Raw genomic sequence first — 15970 nt, 5'->3', positions numbered from 1 at the left:
TGAGCACAAATAATCTAATGATACATATCAAGCTTCAAGAAGAGCAAGTCAAACCCAAAGCTCAGAGAAGAGAAGGAATTGTAAAGATCAGATCAGAATTAATGCCACTGAAAATCAATACAAAATAAAAATACAAAAATTAATGAATCAAAGAGCTGTTTTCTTGAGAGAATAAACAAAATTGATAAACCTCTAGCCAACCTTATCAAGAAAAAGAAAGAAAAAACCTCAAGTTCATGCAATAAAGGACTGAAAAGAGAGAAATTACTACAGATCTCTTGCAAATCCAAAAGATCATGAATATCTACTTTGGAAATCTCTACTCACATAGGGTAGAAAACATAGAGGAAATGGACTGATTTCTAGAAACGTATGAACTACCAAAGCTCAGTCAAGAAGCTATAATAATTTTGAATAATCTAATATCAGCTACTGAAGTTGACAATGTGATTAAATACTTACCAACAAGCAGGGTGTGGTGGCTCCTGCCTGTAATCCCAGCACTCGGGAGGCTGAGGGAGGAAGATCGTTGCGAGTTTGAGACCAGCCTAGGCTACAAAGTGAGCTTAAGGCCAACCTGAACTGCATAGAGAGACCCTGTTTCAAAAAGACACACACATAAAAAGCCTTACCAACAAAAAAGCTGAGGTCCTGATGGATTCATGGCTGAATTCTACAAGAAATTTAGAGATTTAAGGCCATTACTCCTCAAACTCTTCAATGAAATTGAAAGGGAAGCCATCCTCCCTAACTCATTTCTGGAGGCAAGTATTACTCTGATGCCAAAACCAGAGAAAAACCCAACCAAAAATAACTATAGGTCAGTTTCACTAACGAACACTGATGCAAAGATTCTCAATAAAATACAGGCAAATAGAATGCAGCAAATCATCAAAAAAATTATACATCATGACCAAGTGGGATTCATTCCAGGAATGCAGGGATGGTTTAACATATGCAAATCAATAACTGTAATACACCACATCCACAAAGCTAAAGGCAAGAATCACATGATCATCTCAATCGATGCAGAAAAAGCTTTTGGTAAAGTCCAACACGTGTTCATGATAAAACCTCTATAGAAACTCAGAATAGATGGTGTCTACCTCAATCTCATAAAGGCCATCTATGACAAACCAAAAGCCAGCATTACACTAAGTGGAAAATAACTGAAAGCTTTCACTCTAAAATCAGGAACAAGACAATGATGTCCACTATCACCACTCCTATTCAATATATTTCTGGAAATATTAGCCAGGGAAATCAGTTAAGAGAGTGAAATAAAATGAATAAGGATAGGAAAGGAAGCAATTAAATCATCACTATTTGCAGATGACATGATATATGGAAGACCCCAAAAACTCCATCAAAAATTGCTACAGTTAATAAATTCAGCAATGTAGCTGAATACAAAGGAACACTCAAAAATCAATAGCATTCCTGTACACAAAAAACAAACTCACTGAGAGAATTATGGAGATATCACCTTTCACAGTAGCATCAGAAACAATGAAATACATAGGAATCAACCTAACAAAGAATGTAAAAGACCTATATGCTGAAAATTATACTCCTCTAAAAAAGGAGATTGGAGAGGATATTAGAAAATGGAAAGATATCCTTTGCTCTTGGTTAGGAAGAGCCAACATTGTGAAAATCGCCACACTCCCAAAACTGTTATACAGATTTAATACAATCCCAGTCAAAATACCATTGATGTACCTTATAGATCTAGAGAAAATATTCCTAAAATTCATTTGGAAACAGAAGAAACCTAGAATAGCAAAGGCAAATCTGGGCAACAAAGACAAGGCAGTAGGCATCTCAATCCCTGACTTGGAACTATACTACAAAGCTACAGTGATAAAATCATCATGGTACTGGCAAAGAAATAGACTTGAAGATCAATAGAACAGATTAGAAGATGCAAGCACAACTACAAAGACACTCAGCCACCTGATATTTGACAAAGCGACTGACCATGTTCACTGGAGGAAAGATAGCCTCTTTAATGAATGGTGTTGGAAAAATTGGCTTTCTACATGCTGAAGACTGAAACTACATCATGTGTATCACCATGCGCTAAACTAAAGTCAAAATGAGTCAAAGACATAAATATTAAAACAGAAACACTAAATCTACTAGAAGACAAGGTAGGTAGAAATCTTGGAGACATAGGGGTAGGCAGAGAATTCGTGAACAAAACTCAAACTGCACAGGAAATACTTCAAAGAATAAACAACCGGCATCTCATCTTATTAAAAAGTTTTTGCAGTTCAAGGGAAATCACAAAGAAAACCCACAGAATGGGAAAGAATTTTGACCAACAGTCCTTCAGACAAAAGACTCATATCCAGAACATAGAAGGAATTAAAAAACATCAACCCCCCCCATTCAAAGGCACTCCAAAAATGGGCATCTCAGATGAATATGCATTTCTCAGATGAAAATATACAAATGGCAAATAAATACATGAAGAAATGTTCACCATCACTGGTCATTTGAGAAATGCAAATTAAAACAGCATTGAGGTTTCATCTCACTCTTATAAGGATGACTGCCATCAAGAAATCAACTGATGGGGCTGGAGGTTTAGCTCAGCGGCATAAGCACCTGCCTTGCAAGCAGGCGGTCGTGAGTTCGATCCCCGGTACCGATAAAAATGAAAAAGACAAAAAAAAAAAAAAAAAAAAAAAAAAAAAAAAAAAAAGAAATCAACTGATAACAAATATTGGTGGGGCTGTAGAGAAAAAAGGACACTGCTCCACTGTTGGTGGGAGTGCAGACTGGTGCAGCCACTGTGGAAATCAGTATGGAGATTTCTCAACAACTAACGGTTGGAAGTTCCATTCAATCCAACTATTCTCCTCTTGAGTACTTTCCCAGAAAAATTGGATATTTTCCCAGAAAAAAGGTCATGTTACAGGGATATATGTGTACTCATGTTTATAGCAGTGCAATTTGTAATAGCCAAATCTTGGAAACAACCAAAATGCCCATCAACCGCAGAATGGATGAAAAAGATGTGATATTTTTGTACAATGGGATATTGCACAGCTATTAAAAAGGATGATCTTGAGGCTTTTATAGGTAAATGGAGGCAACTTGAGACTATCCTCATAAGTGAAATAAATCACACTCTCATTTGTCAATACTGTGTTGTCTCTCTAGTGTAAAAAATAAATAATAATAGTAAGAAACTAAAAAAGTAATTAGATCCAAAGTGTGTAATATATTTTATAATAATGAAAGGGAAAAAAGTGCTCAAAAGGAAAGAATAGCTTGTAGGTATACACATATAACTGCAGATATGTTTAAGTGTAAAAGATAGATAACCATAATACTAAGTGTTTGATAGTTCATCTAATACAATAGTTTGTTCTGTCATTGTTTGTTCCATTTTTTATGCTTTGATTTTGTAACTTGAACAACTACTTCTAAGATAACAATGTGTAACATATCAACTAGAGATGATTTCTTAATGTTATATTTTGAAATTCTTTATCATTTTTACCCTTTTTTCTGTTTTGCTTTTTTTAAATAAAAAGAGTATAAAGCAAATTTTAAATAAAAAATTTATAAAGCAAAATTCTCTTGTATTCTTTTATTAAGGTACAGTCTCTGGTCCTGGTTACTGGAGGAGATGGAGGAGAAACATTTGGCATTCGTTGTCAAAATGACCTCAAGATTGATTTTGCTATTCTGGGTCTCTTCTGGTTCCATATACATTTTAGGATTTTTTAAAAAGATCTGTTGGTATTTTATTGGGATTGAATTAAATCCATATATTTGTTCTACCTATTCAGGAGCAGAAGATCTCTTTCCATTTCCTGATGTCCTCCATGATTCCTTTACCAGAGTGACACGGGATAGAAAAAAATGATGAAAATAGAGGTTTTGCAAGAAGGAGACCAACAGTTGCAAGCTGCAGGGTGGAAGGGGAAAGACAAGGAACAAAAACCAAAACCACACCAAAAAACAAAAAAGAGAAAAGAATTGAGGTGTCTTAGGTACATGGGCCACTTCCCAAGATAATTATAATCGTTATTCACTGCAAACATGTACTAATAAAAATATTAAAACATCAACTCCAAATGTTAAATGAATTCTTTTTTTCAGTATCTATTGTAATATTTAATTTGAAAACTCCAAACATGAGATTCTGTTTCATGAATTGTCATCTTCCCAATTAAGATACAATCTAGGAAATCTAATCAACCCTAGACATTCATAATAATTTATTTGAGGCCAGGTGTGGTGGCACACACTTGTAATCCCAGCATTCTGGAGGCTGAGGCAGGAGGATTTTTGCAAGTTCGAGACCAGCTTGGGCTATACGGTGAGCTCAAGGCCAGCCTGAATTGCACAGCGAGACCCTGCCTCAAAAAGACAAAAGTAAGTTTATTTATACAGTATTGTTATTAATCTTTACAAGTAAATTTCACATTAATTTTTGTTTTGATGATCTCAAAACAATGTTCAATATTCCTCTGTTTGCTCTGCCACTGAACTGGTGTGATTTTGTGTTTACATTTCTCCTCTCTGTCTCTCTCTTCTTCTCCTCTCTCTTTTTCAAGACCAGATCTTGCCAAGCCTTGAACTTGAAATTTTCCTTCTTCAACCTCCTGAGTTCTGGCTTTAACTTTCTATTCATAGTAAGAATAATAGTGTTTAATAGTGCTAAGATTTCCACCACAAAATAACTCTGCTCATGCCTCTTTGTACCTTCGCATCCCGTAATAGCATGGAAGGATAGTTTCACGTTAGAGAGGTTCACTTTTAAGTGTTTACTGGCTTTGTCTCGGTCTCTTATTTTTGTCTTAGTAGCCACACAGAGAACTAACAGTGCACTGGAGCCTGCATGTGAATAGACATATCAAACTGTAAACAAGGAGAGAAAAAGAGTGACAGAGAAGAGGAAAGCTGAAAATTAATTTTAAACATCATGTCCAATTGGGCACAGTTATAAGAAACAGAAATAATCCTGAAAACATAAACTTAAGAAGTTGGACTGTCATCATCAGTCATGATGCTATGGAGCTGTGGAGGAAGAAAGAAATACTTAGGAAGAAAAATCTCCAGTTTGATTTAGGTTATTGCATTGTAAGTAGCATGGAACATTCTTATAGAAAACCTAAAAAATATGAAACTAGACAGATATCAACCAGCCTCACACAAAAATCTTACAAAATGGGTACCTGTATCTAGTGGGCAAGAGGAAAAAATTAAAAGTATTTTTCTTTGCAAAGTAGGTCTTGGGTGTGTATGCATGGAAATGACCATAGTATGTTATGTATGTGTATGAACCAGTCCAAATAAAACCCACTAATCTATATAAGAAGAAAGAGGAAAATTATTTTTCTAGTTTTGTGTTTGAAAAAGAAGCCAGTTAAAATATCATTTTAGTGAGGTGTTACATATAAGTAACTGTAACACACTGTAGTTCAAAAGTAGTGAGTTTAAACCTACCTCTGACGAGGTATACCTGTTCTCTAGATATTCAAGTTTTATAAAAAAATTTATAATCTAATGAATCAAAATATTTGATGAAGCTGTATAAAGAAAAAACAATGGCTTGCAATTCCTTTTAGTATTTTTCTTCCAAGTTCCAAAGCAAAATGGCTCAGAATTCCAAAGTTTGCATTATTATTAAATGATGCTGGCTTTCTCAGGGAGAACAGTGTTATTAACAAACTAACTTACTAATTTAGAAGGAACCAGGGTCTCTGCCAACAGCTGAGACACAGAGTTTCTGGGATGAGACCTTGTCTTTGCCCTATGGAGCCTCCCTTCCCCATAGGATGGGAAAGTATAAACAGGTATGAGCAGTATTATTTGGTGGTGGATCTCTAACATATTCTAAATATTTTTTATTGTTCATAAAAACGTTTTTGTTTTTAAATATATTTTTATGTTTCCAATATCAATTTGTTTCATTATAATGCAGCCCTCTGTATCCACGTGTCCACTACACCAACGTCAGATCAAATAAGTTCTGAAAAGTTGCAGCTGGGCTGAATGTGTCTAAGCTTTTGTTTTCCTGACATTTGTCTCCTCAAGCAATACAGCATAACAACAAATTACACAGCATTTACATTGTCCAGGGGCCACAAGTCATCTAGAGGTGATTTAAAGCATCGGAGAGGATGCATGTTGGTTACAGGCAAATGCTATACTTGCACTTGAGCAGACTTGAGTGCCAGTGGATTTAGGTGTCCACAGGGGAATCACTCCTCTTGGAATTCACTCCCTGAAGAAACTGAGGGACAACTGTCATTGATCTCATCACAAAAGCCTTTCCACATTTCACATGCACCTCTCCTAATTTCTCCTAAAATACAACTGAGATTATATGCTCAACAATTTAAAAGGATTTCTACTACCTTCTAATGCCTCTACCTTAAATCCATGTACCCCAGTCAAGCATCCAATGTTCACCTTTGTATCCTGGTTACGCTAGACTGCTGACTTGTTTCCCCAACTGTCTTTATTGTGCTTTCTCTTTCTTCATTGCGTTGTGAAAACTCTGAATCTCTAACACGTCCTTCCTGCAGTTATACAAATTTACCTACTCATCACCGACCCCACTCTCATCAGGGGCCTAGGGGATGTCTCTGAAAGCAATCTGTCTTTGTTGCCAAAGTCCTAACAGCTTGAGCATTGCTGAAAAGTCCAAGTCCCAGGTCTCATCTGGGACCTAAGGCAAACTCTTAGCTGAAGCCCCTGTATAAATGACAACAAGGTTAAACATTTCCAATATGTAATGGCACAAGATAAACATTACCATTCCAAAAGTTACAAACAGGTGAATACAAAGCACTGGAACCAAAGCAAGCCCAACATCCAGCCGAGTGGACATTAAGTCCTGGGGTTCTATTGTCAGCATCTGAAGCAATGTGTTTGTGAGCTCCAAAAGGCTGCAGTGACTTCACTCCTATAGCACTTCCAGGGGTTTCCACTCCCACATCTTCTCTCTTAAGCCCATTCTACTCAGTCTTTGCAGCTTTCCTTTAATGATCCACCTTCCTGGATTTTCCAAACTTCTGAGGTCACCACTGCACCTTTGGCTTCACATTCACATGTTCACATATTGCCCTCTCAGAGGCACACTGCTTGGCCTCCCAGGCCTTTTGAAATCAAGGTGGAAGCTGCCTTAACCTCAGAACTCATGCATTCTCCATATGCCTAAAACCTTTTTACATGGATGCTGCTGAGGTCCTTTGCTAGTTGGAGCAGTAGACAGGCTTTCCTCTCTTTTGACTGTAGGAGTTGAGTGCCTGGATCCCTGAGCTCTCTGAACCTGATTGTGAGGAGCAGCTTCTCTCTTTCACCACCATTCTGGAATCTGGTGTGGCTGCCACCATTTTGGAACCTCCTGTGGTCTCTGTTCCCACTCTGGAACAAGGGGCTCTGTGGTTTTCTCCTCTGAGCAAAGTCTTTTACTTTTGCAGTTTTGAGGCTGCAAAGGGTGGAGACCTGCTGCTTTCTGGGATGCCCCCAGGCTATCTTTTTATTTCTCTGTTCCTTCTGCCTTTGTAGTCCACAGATTTCTGGTCAAACTCACAATGTTTTAAGTCATCCTGCTGGGTTCTTTGCTCTTGTTTCACAACATAAATCTGGATAAAAGCCCCCAACAATAGCCATGCCTCTGCCTCAACATTGGACTGCTTTTAAATTTCTTTGGCCAGATTAAGCAGTCCACTGCCCTTAATCTCAGTCTCAGGTAAAGTCTTTGGACATGAGCAAAGTGAAAACAAACTTTCTGCCAAGCCACAGCACACATTGTGTGCAGCCCAACAACCAATGCAGTCCTTCTCCCCAGCAGAGACCTCCCAAGCCTGGTCTTTGCCAGCAGGCTTTCTATCAGCCTTCTGAGCTCTGACCAGAATCTCCAATACAGAATAGCCTATGCATCCAGACAATGTTTCTGAACCTTTCTAAACTCTTCCCACAAGCCATTTCCAAAAGCTCTTGAACCACATGGCCAGGTACAGTCACAGCAATGACCCCACTCCCCTGGTACCAAATTCTAAATTGGTTACTTTTCTCTCATTGCTGAGACAAAATACCTGATTGCCCAAAACTAGGGAAGGAAGATTTATTTATCTTACTGTTTTGGAGGTTTCAGTCCATACTTGGTTGGCTCCCAAGCCAAATGACATGGCTCAAGGGCAGTGGCTTATAGTGACTGTAAACAGCAAGCATGTGCAACAAAAGAAACAGAGACATGCCTTCTTCCTCACCATTACACTGTATGGGTATAATCCTCACACCACCAATTCCAGTGCCAGATAATGAACCAATCATGCACTAGATTCAGCTGCATCCACGATTGCATGAGACTTGGGGGGACCATCTGACATAAACCATAACACCAGCATTCAGGAGATTGAGGCAGGAAGATCATCATGATTTCAAGCCAGTCTGGACTATAGAGTGAGTTTAAGACTGGTCTGAGCCACATAGCAAGAGCCTGTCTCAAGAAAAAATAACATTAAATTTCATAACTATGAAGAATTATATCAACTAAAAATTAAAACTTTTTAAACTGATAGAAAAAACACATGACAATATTTTGCAAACTGTTTAATTTCCTCTAACCTTTATGAGGAAGTTAAACATGGTTAATTTCATGTAACTGGCTATTGTATAAACCAAGACTAGAAACTGGATCCTTTATCCCGTGTATTCACTAGTTTTTCCACAGTGGAGTTTGTTCCTGGTGTGACTTCTGAACTCATTAGAAGCACATGCCTAAGAATTCTTTAAATCTGTAAATGCCTTGATCTGACCTGATGACTCACCCCTGACTAATGGGTACAGCTACAGTGCACCTTGACCACACTTGCTTCAATTTGTCTGGCCTCATCACCTGCCTCTGTCTCACTGGAAATCTTACTTTCTGTTCAGGCCAAATTCTTCCTCACTGCCTGCATGTCCTGCTTTCTCTGGTTTTGCACATTTCACTCTCTATGCATGTAATATCTCCTCTGCTTATTCTAAAGAGGCGTAGTTCTTTCATGTTCCATTCCAACAGCTCTGACAGCCTTTTCCAGTCTCTCCTGTCACAATCTCTGAACTCCTCCAGGCTCTGGGGATGGTTAATGAATGAATGGACAAACAAATGCTCCAGTTGGGTAGAGTAGGGCCTTGTGTTAAAGACTTAATTCCAGACAGTGATGTGACTGGGGCATGGTGGAACCTTAGAGTTGGGACTGAGTGGGAGGTCTTCCAGTTGGGGGCAACATGCCCTTGAAGGAACACTGACACCATAGCCTCTTTCTTTATCTCTTTTACTTCTGACTGTGAGATGTGGCCTCTTCTGTGCTACACATTCCCACTGTCCACCATGATGTGCTGCCTGGTAGAAGGCAGTGAGCAAAAGGCCCACTGACCATGGACTGACACTTCCAAGATTATGAGCCCAAATAGCCTTTCCCATTTTAAAATTTATTATCTTGGATATTTCATTATAGTAACCAAAAGCTGACTAGTGCAATGAGCTCCAACTTTGAGTCTTCCTTTTTTATTTATTTAATCATGTATGACTGTATATATTTTTTGTGCACATACATCTATGTAAAAGGAAAAAATATTGTGCTCTATTCCTTGTATTGGATGTGACTGCATTTGACATGCATAACTCTAATAAGGGTGATACCTTATGCCCATTTTAAGGATGAGGGTACTGAGGCCTTTCTCCTACAAAGCATATAACTCTTTTTTTCCTACCATAGCTAAAGAATGTTACTAAAAAATGACTGAAGGGAGAAAACAGCTTTTTTTAAAGATCAGGAAGTAAATTATTGATAATAAAATTTAAAACATAAGAAAAAGGTAATGACTCATTGATTTTTTTGCATTTCAGTGTATTGATTCTTTGTACATATAGTTTGCTACATTGATTACTAGGAGTCGTTCCCATAAGTGACTTTTGAGATTTAGTACAGTGTGGTGAATAAATGTCAAATTGCGTGGGGAATGCCCAGCTGAATTGAGTCAGCAAGGTTCTGGGTGTGGAAGACCCAATTTACGGAGCATTATTGCTAGAACACTATAAAAGGAGAACAAAGAAGGGAAGATTTCAGATGTTATTCCTTGGAAGAGCTTTGCTTTAGCTGATTTTCCTCTGATGAGCTGCAGCTATTCTTGGAGGAGTTCTGGTCCTTACTATTAAGAGGAGGACTACTTCTCTTTGGAGGAACACAGGTCCTTGCCTTCACCTTCTCCTTGCCCTAGGGCATGACCTCCTGAATTTCTGCACAGATTATTTTGTTTTCAGGACCAGCGTTTTGGCCTGTGGGCGCAGACTCTTTAGGTTCTAGGGCTGACCCTTCAACATCCTGGCACAGATTCCTCAGTCTTTTTTGGTGTATACTTAGGTCTGATGTGGACATTGCAGTGGGCTCCTGCCATTCAACTGTATCCTTGCAGACCGATCTTTTGCAATCTTCTACATCTGATACTGTGGGTGGCCACGAGAGGCTGATCATGTAGATTTCTGTGTCTGGCAGGAAATCTGACTCAGGTGCTGTCTTTTAAGGAGCTTTGCCTCAGCCCTGCAATGTCTTGGGAGCACTGACTAGGAGAGTAAAGTGTTCTATCAAAATCTGTTACAATTTGTGGAATATGTGGGCATGTGCCAGACTTGAAAAAATACCCTGAGCTTTAAATGATCTTTGCTTGGCTTTAAGCAAAGAGTTGGAAAGAAAACTCACACAGTTATAACCAGAAAGGGGTTTTCTTCCTCTCCTTCTAGGCCGGTGTCAGGTTGCTGAATCCTGGCAGAGCTGGGTGCCTGCCAGCTGCTTGTCTCAAAGTTGCTAGGAGATGACAAAAGTAAAGAAAGAAGAGAGTAAGCATCAAATCTGAGTGCCTCACCTTTCCCTTTTAAACTTTATATTTGGATATATGATCTTTGGCCCTCTTTCCCACACTTGCTTTCATGTACTTATCACAATAAACATTGAAGAGATTTGGAGAGACTGAGGAATGCTTTCTCTTACTCATGTTGTGGGCAACTTGTGTTCTTCTACTCATATGCCATCACCCAGTACCTTAGAATGTGATGATAATTGTTTTGGAGATGAGGTACATAAGAAGTAATTAAGAATAAATGAGGCTGACTTCCAGGAGAACATGGCAGATAGATAACAGCAGCTATGGAGGCTCTCGGAGATAGCCAGTTGAGATTGCAGGAATGGTGCAGTATGGGGAGTCCTAAGCAGGGGGAGATATACCCTGCCAACTCAGGAATGAACTAAGATGAGAGAAATCAACTGGAAATGCAATCCAGGTTCTACAACTGGGACAACTAAAGTCTCAGTGCCAAAGCTGGAAATGTGCCTCTGGAAACCACGGCTTGAATTTCCTGCCACTGCTGCTGCATCTGAATCAGCACAGCAGAAGCAAAAGCTCTGAGAGCCGGAATCAGCAAACCAAATTGAGAGCAGAGCTGGCGGGGAGCCCTGCATCAACTTGCAGTAAGTGAGAGGAATGGGGACCTTTCAATAGACTAGGAGGCTCCTGGAACTAGGAGTTCCAGGCAGACTAGCCAGAACAGGATGCTGCAGTGACTTCAGTCACATATTCCCATCTCAAGTGGAATTGGTGGAAAGCACTTGGCTTGGGTGATGCCGCAGGCTAAGACCCATTAGGCTAGCCCAAACCAGGTCCCTGCGCCTGGCAGTGCACCCTAATGCAGTGAAGTCTTCAGCAGGTTGACTGACCTGGAGGAGCGGGCCCAGCAGAGGCTGCCCAGGTCTGTGTGTATCCCTAGTACACTGCAGTGGGCGGGAACACCTAGCCAGTGTGATTCAAACTGTAACCCACAAAGAAAGAAACTGGGCCTCCTATATACGCTTGTATGGAAGGAACAAAATTATGGGAAGAGGGAACAACAAGAAAGGGTCCTCAGTCCCCAATCCTGAGAACACTGATCCAGGAAAGGTAAATGCAAAGGAGAATGAGGACAGAAAACATGCAATATCAGGCACCGCACCAATAGACATAAAGCAATATCTCTGGGACCTCATAGACAAGTTCAAAAGTGAAGTATTTAACCAAGTTAAGCAAGATATAAGTAGAATAGTTAAAGAAATGCTAAGCACCTCCTAAGAAAAAAACAGATGGTGGAATAGAAGAACAGAAAAGAAGGGGAGAATTGTTTGATGGAGAAAATAGAGAAAACAGAATACATGAAGCAGGTTCAAAGAGATTACCAGGAAACTAAAAACTCTATCGAAAACTGGCATAACAGCTTGAAAGAAACTAAGGACAGAGTATCTGAACTGGAGGGCAGATTTGTAATATAGGAGCATAAAATGAAAAACTTCTTAAAAATAACAAGAAAACAAACAGCAACAATACAAAAATTAGAAGATGATAAGAAGATCTATAACTTAAGAATTAAGAACATAAAAGAAGAAGTGGGGACACAAACAAATGGACTACAAAAGCTATTCACAGAAATAATCCAAGAGAATTTTCCTAATTTGGCAAAAGGTAAAGATACTCAGATATATGAGACAAACACAGGACCCCAGCAACCTACAACCCAAACAGAGCTACACCCAGGAATATAATAATCAAAATTCCAGAAATCCAATATAATAATAGAATATTAAAAGCTGTCAGAGACAAGAAACAGATCACTTACAAGGGAACACCCATCAGAATTACAGCAGACTTCTCGGCACAAACCATCAAATCACGAAGAGCGTGGGGGGAAATATTGCAAGCTTTGAAAGATAACAACCTCCAGCCAAGATTGATATATTCTGAACAACTGTCCCTAGAAATTGATGGAAAAACAAGGTGCTTCCAGGATAAAGAGGAGCTAGGGCAATTTGCAATCACTAATTCAACTCTACAGAGAATACTGCAGGATAGTCTAAAAAAAGAAAATACCAAGATTCCAGAAACAGTGGCAGAGAGGCCACAATGAATGGAGCAGAAAACGAAATGAAGAATGACAAACTGACAACAAACGACAGAAAAAGAGCTCAAGAGAAATGAGGCAGAGAAGATCGGAAGGTAGGAACAGCAACTGTGGAGAAAACAAGACATCATAATAGCAAGTGCTGATTTAGTATCATCTTGTTTTGAAGTTCCATCAAATGTGTATTCTTCAGTTTCCACTGGTCTTAAAAGGTTGTATCTTATTGGATTTTATTATATATGATAATATAAGCAAAAACTTTTATAGACAAGGAATTTATATAGAAACCATTGTTCATTTTCTGTCAATTGGTTCTAAATACCCTGTAATAATATCATTCTCTTGAATGGTTTTATAGTGTTGTGATATGTTTGGTGCTACAGTATATGAAGTTATACTCAAAGATTTCAAGGAAAGAGACACTATGGTAACTATTTTTATGTCAGGATATCTTGTGGTGAAACACTGGTTTGCTTAAATGGTTATGATTTAACCTGCACTGTTCGGTTGTTATGCCCTCTTTTATCTCAATCCCCCCCTTTTTAATTATTTGCTTTTTGCTTTTTATTTTTTTAATTAAGGGAAAAATAAATAAAAAATAGCAGGATACATTATAATAACCTACTTTGATATCCTATTAACTTGATTTGAAATCCTGTATTGCCCTCACCATCTTGTTTTGACTGATTTTCCTCTATTCTGCTTTGCTTGATAGTACCAAGATCGAAAGTATAGGCATAACTGTGAAGACAATAAGAATCATTATGACACTCATTCCAATTGACTATTATTTTCTTTCAAAATCCTGTAATGTCTCCAATGCTTTGGTTTTATTCTTTACTGTTTAGTTCAATTTTATTATAACTCCAATTCTTTTTAAAATAGCAGAGGCAGTATGGTAACCATTGTTGATCACCTTGTATTTTATTTTTACATTATCTATTATGTGCATCCTTTTGATTTGACTAACTCTGTTCTGATATGTCACATTTGGTTTTACTCTCTTCACAAAAAGTAATAATAATAACTGTGGGAGTAATAAAACCCAAAATGTGTAATTGTTACTCTACAAAAAAAAAAAAAAAAAAAAAAAAAAAAAAAAGAAAGTGCTCTAAAGGTTATAACTGCAAATATGTTTAAGTGTATAAGATGGATAACCATATTACTGAGTGTTTTTTTGGATCATTGAACAAAACTGTTTGCAGTCTCACTGTTTGAAAGTCCACTTTATGTGCTTCAATTTTGTAACTTGAACAACTATTTCTAAGATGAGAATATGTAATCTATTAACTAGTGATTTCTTACTGTTTATTTTTTAAATTTTATATTACTTGTACCCTTTTTCTGTTTTTTTCCTTTTTCTCTTTAAATAAAAAAATAACAAGGAAACAAGCGGTAACAATACAAAGGCTAGAAGATGATAGGAGGATTTATAACTTAAGAATTAAGAATGTAAAGGAAGAAACAGGGATACAAACAAATGAACTGCAAAGGCTATTCACAGAAATAATCAAGGAGAACTTCCCTAATATAGGAAAAGGTAAAGATACTCAGACATATGAGGCATACAGGACCCCAGCCACCTACAACCCAAACAGAACTACACCCAGGCATATAATAATCAAAATTCCAGAAATCCAATATAAGAACAGAATATTAAAAGCTGTCAGAGACAAGAAACAAATCATTTACAAGGGAACACCCATCAGAATTACAGCAGACTTCTCGGCACAAACCATCAAATCACAAAGAGCATTAGGGGGCAAACAATTCAAGCTTTGAAAGACAATAACCTTCAGCCAAGATTGATATATCCTGCACAACTGTCCCTAGAAATTAATAGAGAAACAAGGTGCTTCCAGGATAAAGAGGAATTAGGGGAATTTGCAACCACCAATTCAACTCTACAGAGAATACTGCAGGACATTCTAAAAGAGAAAAATACCAAGATTCCAGAAACAGTGGCAGAGAGGCCACAATGAATGGAGCAGAAAGCAAAATGAAGAAGACAAACTGACAACTAACAACAGAAAAAGAGCTCAACAGAAATGAGGCAGAGAAGATTGGACGGTATGAACAGCTATTTTGGAGAAAACAATACATCATAATAGGTAGTGCTGATTTAATATCATCTTGTTTTGAAGTCCCATCAAGCTTTTGTTCATCTGTCTCCATCGATCGTAACATGTTGTATCTTATTGGATTTTATTATATGTGATAATATAAAGAAAAACTTTTATAGACAATGAGATAATACAGAAACCATTGTTCATTTTCTGTTAGTTGGTTCTAAATACCCTGTAATACTGTCATTGTCTTGAATGGTTTTACATTTTCTTGATATGTTTGATGCTACAGTATATGAAGTTACACTCAAAGATTTCAAGGAAAGAGACACTATGGTAACTACTTTTGTGTCAGGATATCTTGTGGTGAAACACTATTTTGCTTAAATGGTTATGTTCTGACCTATGCTGTTTTGTTGTTATGTTCTCTTTTATCTCAGTTTCCTTTTTTATTATTTACTTTTTTATTTTTATCTTTTTAATTAAGGGAAAAATAAATAAATAATAGCAGGATATATTATAGTAACCCACTTTGAATTCCTATGAACTTGATTTGAAACCCTGTATTGCTCTCACCATTTTTGTTTTGAGTGATTTTACTCTATTTTGTTTTGCATGATAGTATCAAGTTTGAGAGTATAGGCAAAAGCTGTGAAGACAATAAGATTCACTATGATGCTCATTCTGGTTTGACTATTATCTTCTTTTGAAGTCCTGTGATATCTCCAAAATTTAGTTTTATTGGTTTTGTTCTTTACTGTTTTGTTCAATTTTATTATAACTGATGATATAAGCAATTCTTTTTAAGATAGCAAAAGGCATTATGGTAACCATTGCTGATCACCTTGTATTCTGTTTTTACATTATGTACTATGTCCATCCTTTTGATTTGACTGACTTTGTTTTGTTATATCACATTTGGTTTTATTCTCTTAAAAAAGTAATAAGAACTGTGGGAGTAATA

The sequence above is a fragment of the Cavia porcellus genome, unplaced genomic scaffold, assembly GCF_034190915.1.
Source record: "Cavia porcellus strain 051 isolate PalLab524CR breed Dunkin Hartley unplaced genomic scaffold, mCavPor4.1 scaffold_11, whole genome shotgun sequence".
NCBI classification, from domain to species: domain Eukaryota; kingdom Metazoa; phylum Chordata; class Mammalia; order Rodentia; family Caviidae; genus Cavia; species Cavia porcellus.
This window is presented reverse-complemented; position numbering follows the sequence as displayed.